The sequence below is a fragment of the Oncorhynchus nerka genome, linkage group LG15, assembly GCF_034236695.1.
Source record: "Oncorhynchus nerka isolate Pitt River linkage group LG15, Oner_Uvic_2.0, whole genome shotgun sequence".
NCBI classification, from domain to species: Eukaryota; Metazoa; Chordata; class Actinopteri; order Salmoniformes; family Salmonidae; genus Oncorhynchus; species Oncorhynchus nerka.
In genome coordinates, this window is record NC_088410.1 from 79,623,530 (window position 1) to 79,630,105 (window position 6,576).

The following is a 6,576-nucleotide window of genomic DNA, read 5'->3' on the forward strand; positions in this document are numbered from 1 at the left end:
ACTTTATGAAACAGCTGTGAAAACCAACCTGACAATATGTAAGATTTTAATACATAAGCTTTGATAGTTTTTGGTACAGTTGTGTCATTAATTTATTTTCACAGATTATTTTTGGGACACTCGCATGGAAATCAGAATGAAATACTTAATTCTGGTGTGTGGAATAATGAGGTGGGTGCTGTGTGGTTGGGAGGTTCGGCCTGTCACTTGTTCTCAACAGGCAGTCTTGGAAGGGGGACTTGAAGAGGGAGACTGAAGTCCAGGCACTGCTGCTCTCTTTGTTCTGAGTGTTTTCAGTGCTAGTGTTTTTAGTTGTACTGTGTATCTCACATATTATATGTCCAGTATGATAAGGCTAGCAAACTTTATTAGCAGATAATAACAACATGACAATAACAGTAGCTTTAGATGATGTAATGAGGGGATGGGATGAGTGGGCAGGTTGTTGGGCAATCAGACGTCACTAGATGCAGAATTTCATCTGAAGGAAGAGGAGAGAAAGAGTTAAAGGATGAGGAGAGAGGAAAGAGGCAGAATCAAGAGATGCTTGATCAGGTGCTGTGGCTAGTTCTCCCTGTCACTCGTCCAGGCAGCCAGTTAGGGGTTCAATAACATGGGCCCGTCTCACCACGTCAAGGTACAGGCCGAGAGAATGATTTTGTTTTTAATTAAGGCCTTTAACACCCTACTCTATCTTTGTAGTGCTTGACCTGATGGGGCTTGGATAGGTGTAACAATATGGTGATGACTTAACCCTGCTGTGTAATGACTCTGGGACACTTCTGCCTTATTACATACACAAATCTAGAGCCTACAGAAATGCAAACAGTAACTAGAAACCAATGTCCAATTCCATACCAACCCTGGCCTAAAAGTTGATTTGGAATTGGACACAAAAGATTAATGGCTAGGGAAAAGGGGTCAAGGACCAGTACGTCTAACTGGTAAACTGAACTGTGAATTAAACATTTTCCTTGCAATGAATATGCAAATAGAATACATTTGCAGCCAATTTGAGCAAGTTTCAAATATTTACAACAAACAAATATAAAAATATGTACATGCTTGTAAACGTTACTTGCAATAACAGACAGATACATATGCTATATACTTACCAAACAACTTCACAGCCAATGTCTGCAACAACACAAAACACATCTTTATACAAATTTAAAACAATAATATATCAGGTTATTAAGGTTATTTACAAAAACAGACAATATACAACAAGATGAAATGTAGTCAAATACCTATCGTCTTGATGTGGGGAGCCAGCCAAGCAGTGAAAACAAGGGTGGGAAAAACATTAGACAAAACAGATGACCGGCAGACAAATTTACACACATTGACAACGAGACAAATTTACGCACATTGACAACGAGACAAACAAGACACATGAAAATCCTTGCCGCATCTTCTGCACCAGGCCACCTCCTTACCTTTTCTCACGTATTTCCCGACAGAAGCAGGGGACTCTGACCTCTGTTGTGTAGGGTGTGGACACCTTGGGAGGCCTGGACCCAGGTCGGGGACTGGAATAGGGACTGGGAAATGGTGTCAGGTGCCCAGTCTGAAAACAAGAGAAAATATGTTTTCTCATGGATTTCTGATGGTATCGTGCCATAGAGGGTTCCTCATCTCTGCAGAGAGTGAGACTGTTTGCAATAGCAAGAAAATCACACATCAGTAAATAAACTTGGTAATTTATATAGTTGGTGACAGAATATAGCCTGTAATGTTATTACCTTGTTCCAGAGTTCACAACCTTGGTCACTCAAGATGACCTCAGTGAACAATTCGTTTCAGTCATTGGCAGCAGAGAACTGGAAGGAAAGGCGGCCAAAGTAGGTGTTGGCTTTGGGGATGACCAGTGAAATATACCTGCTAGAGCGCGTACTACGGGTGGGTGTTACTATGGTGATTAGTGAGTTGAGATAAGGAGGGGCTTTACCTAGCAGAGACTTATAGATAACCTGGAGCCAGTGGGTCTGGCGACGGATATGTAGCGCGGGCCAGCCAACGAGAGCCTACAGGTCGCAGTGGTGGGTAGTATATGGGGCTTTAGTGACAAAACGGATGGCACTGTGATAGACTACATCCAATTTGCTGAGTAGAGTGTTGGAGGCTATTTTGTAAATGACATCGCTGAAATCAAGGATCGGTAGGGTAGTCAGTTTTACGAAGGAATGTTTGCCGGCTTGAGTGAAGGAAGCTTTGTTGCGAAATAGGAAGCAGATTCTAGATTTAATTCTGGCTTGGAGATGCTTAATGTGAGTCTGAAATGAGAGTTTAGAGTCTAACCAGACACCAGACACCTAGGTATTTGTATATTCTAAGTCAGAACCGTCCAGTGTAGAGATGCTAGTCGGGCGGGCGAGTGTAGGCAGCGATCGGTTGAATATCATGCATTTAGTTTTAATTGCATTTAAGAGCAGTTGGAGGCCACAGAAGGAGTGTTGTATGGCATTGAAGCTCGTTTGGAGGTTTGTTAACACAGTGTCCAAAGAAGGGCCAGATGTATACAGAATGGTGTCGTCTGCTTAGAGGTGGATCAGAGAATCACCAGCAGCAAGAGCGACATCATTGATATCTACAGAGAAAAGAGTCTGCCCGTGAATTGAACCATCTGGCACCCCTTGTAAGGGGTGCGTAACCCATGGACAGGGAAGTCAGACACATGAGAGCAGAACTAGGTAATAGCCGGAGCAGTTCAATTGCAAAAACCAACGGCATAAAGAATGACAAAACATGGGTACACCCAAACCACGAACACCGCCTGAACAAGGAGAGGGACCAACATCTGCGGAAGTCATGACAGTACCCCCTCCTTGACACGCTGCTCCAGCAGTGAGCCGACACAGGCCTTGGGGATGACCCGGAGGGCGAGGTGCAGGGCGATCCGCACGGAAACAGTGGAACTCCCGCAGCATTGAAGGGTCCAACACATCCTCCACCAGAACCCAGAATCTCTCCTCCGGACCATACCCCTCCCGGTCCACGAGGTACTGAAGGCCCCTCGCCCGACGACCTTGAATCCAGTATGGATCGAACGGAGTACGCCGGGGCCACCTCGATGTCCGGAGGGGGCGGAGGAACCTCCCGCACCTCAGACTCCTGGAGCGAGCTAGCCACCACCAGCCTGAGGAGAGACACATGGTACGAGGGGTTAATACGTTAATCGGGGGGAAGATATCACCTCGTTCAGTCTCCTCAGGACTTTAAATGGACCCACAAACCGCGGACCCAGCTTCCGGCAGGGCAGGTTTCGTGTCGAGAACCACTCACTGCGGTGACGGTCTGCGCTGGCTTTCTGGCACAGCACGGCACACTGAAGGTGAACATGAGCAGTGTCCCATGTCTCCTCCGCGCGCCGGAACCAGTCGTCCACCGCAGGAGCCGCAGTCTGACTCTGATGCCAAGGAGCCAGAACCAGCTGATAACCCAGTACGCACTGGAAGGGGGAGAGGTTAGTGGAGGAGTGGCTGAGTGAGTTCTGGGCCATCTCTGCCCAGGGCACAAACGCCGCCCGCTCCCCCGGCCGGTCCTGGCAATAAGACCTCAGAAACCTACCCACATCCTGGTTAACTCTCTCCACCTGCCCGTTACTCTCGGGGTGAAAACCCGAGGTGAGGCTGATCGAGACCCCCAGACGTTCCATGAACGCCCTCCAGACCCTCGAAGTGAACTGGGGACCCCGATCAGACATGTCCTCTGGCACCCCGTAGTAAACATGCCCTCCGCAGTCTGTAGGGCCGTATGGAGACCGGGCAGAGGGAGGAGACGGCAGGACTTAGAAAAACGGTCCACAACGACCAGGATCGTGGTGTTGCCCTGTGAGGGAGGAAGATCGGTAAGGAATTCCACCGGCAGGTGCGACCACGGCCGTTGTGAAACGGGTAAGGGGTGTAGCTTATGTGGGGGAATAATCAGAATTAGTTGGGTAACATAGATAAGATGTTTTATATTCATTATATGCTTGTGAGTTACTTCTCATCAGAATGTATATTTTTGGATAATACTGTTGGCCGGTTGCAGTTATCTGTTCTCTGTCAAGGTCTCAGTTACTTGGGCCGCAGAGAGGGGAGAGGTCAAGATTGTCTTCAGAAATAAACATATCTTTTAAACCAATTATTTCTTGGCTCCACAATGTCTGTGTGCCAGTCACTGTGTCTCTGTGATCTTGTCCAGGAGGGGTGTATTTGATATATGCCTGTTGATATAGGTTTTGTTTTATGGTCCTGAGAGCAAGATAAGAACATAGTTTAGGAGACAAAGCTGAACAATAATTTATAGCCAATGCTGTCTGGCTATGTGTGTCTTTGCTATAAAGGATCTCAGTTGCAATGTGTAAGGACTCCCAGAGAATTAATTTATAGACACTGAATTGATCTGAGAGTCACAGGGTTGTGATAGGGCTGGATAAGATGGACTTTATGATAACTGACTTGTGTGTGGTTTGCTCTCATGATTTGGTAAATACAGGACATTTCCACTACACTTACCTCTGGGCAGGTGACTAGGAGCCTTACACTAGGCGCACACCGAGCAGGAGGAAACATAAACCCTCAAGTCCTTAGCCAAAGTGGGCCACCAGTACATCCCACTCAGACAGCGCACCGTCCGACCGATGCCTGAATGACCAGAGGAGGGTGACGTGTGGGGCCAATAGATCAGCCTGTCACGGACAGCAGACGGAATGTACAGAAGCCCAGTGGGACACTGGAGGGGAGTGGGCTCTGCACGTAGCGCCTGCTCAATGTCCACGTCCAGTTCCCACACTACCGGCGCCACCAGGCAGGAGGCCGGGAGTATGGGGCTGGGATCCGTGGTCAGTCCAGATGAGAAAAGGGTGTTTAGCCCCCTCAAGCCAATGTCTCCACGCCTTCAAAGCCTTGACGACAGCCAACAGCTGCCGGTCCCCCACGCCATAGCTCCGGTGGCGTACCCGAGCGCTAAGAGAGCACGGCTTCTATCCCAGCCTCGGAAGCGTCCACCTCCACTATGAACGCCAAAGAGGGATCCGGTTGGGCCAGCACGGGAGCCGAGGTAAACAGAGCCCTCAGGTGACCAAAGGCCCTGTCCGCCTCAGCCGACCACTGCAAACATACCGGTCCCCCCTTCAGCAGTGAGGTAATGGGAGCCACTACCTGATCAAAACCCTGGATAAACCTCCAGTAGTAATTGGCAAACCCTAGAAACCGCTGCACCTCCTTTACCGTGGTGGGAGTCGGCCAATTACGCATGGCTGAAATGCAGTCACTCTCCATCTCCACCCCTGAGGTGGAAATGCAGTACCCAAGGAAGGAGATGGACTGTTGGAAGAACAGGCATTTCTCAGCCTTGACATACAGGTCATCCTCCAACAGACGACCACACACCCTGCACACCAGGGACACATGCTTGGCGCATGTAGCGGAGTATATCAGAATGTCATCAATATACACCACTACACCCTGTCCCTGAAAATCTCGTCTACAAAGGCTTGGAAGACTGATGGAGAATTCATCAACCCGTACGGCATGACGAGGTACTCAATATGCCCTGAGGTAGCACTGAAAGCCGTCTTCCACTCGTCTCCCTCCCGGATACGCACCAGGTTGTAAGTGCTCCTGAGATCTAGTTTGGTGAAGAAGCTCGCCCTGTGCATTGACTCAATCCCTGTGGCTATGAGAGGTAGCGGGTAACTGTACCTCACAGTGATCTGGTTTAGACCTCGATAGTCAATACACGGGCGCAGTCCTCCCTCCTTCTTCTTCGCAAAAAATCTACTTGAGGATGCGGGTGAGGTGGAGGACCGAATGTACCCCTGACGCAGGGATTCGGAGACATGTGTTTCCATAGCCGCCGTCTCCACCTGTGACAGGGGATACACGTGACTTCTGGGAAGTGCGGCGTCTACCAGGAGATTTATCGCACAATCCCCCCATCGATGGGGTGGTAATTGAGTCGCCTTCTTTTTGGAGAAGGCGAGAGCCAAATCGGCATATTCAGGTGGAATGCTCACGGTGGAGACCTGGTCTGGACTTTTCCACCATAGTAGCACCAACGGAAACCCTTAACCTCTCTGGTACAAGTGGGACGCTTGTGTCCCACCTCTACAACAGCCAGTGAAATTGCAGGGCGCCAAATTCAAAACAACAGAAATCCCATAATTAAAATTGCTCAAACATACAAGTATTATCCACCATTTTAAAGATAAACTTCTTGTAAATCCAACCACAGTGTCCGATTTCAAAAAGGCTTTACTGCGAAAGCACACCATGCGATTATGTTAGGTCAGCACCTAGTCACAGAAAACCATACAGCCATTTTCCAGCCAAGGAGAGGGCTCACAAGTCAGAAATAGCGATTAAATTAATCACTAACCTTTGATGATCTTCATCAGATGGCACTCATAGGACTTCATGTTACACATTACATGTATGTTTTGTTTCTATAAAGTTCATATTTATATAAAAAAATCTCAGTTTACATTGGCTCGTTGTGTTCAGAAATGCATTGTCTCAAACAAACATCCGGTGAAAGTGCAGAGAGCCACATCAAATTACAAAAATACTCATCATAAACATTGATAAA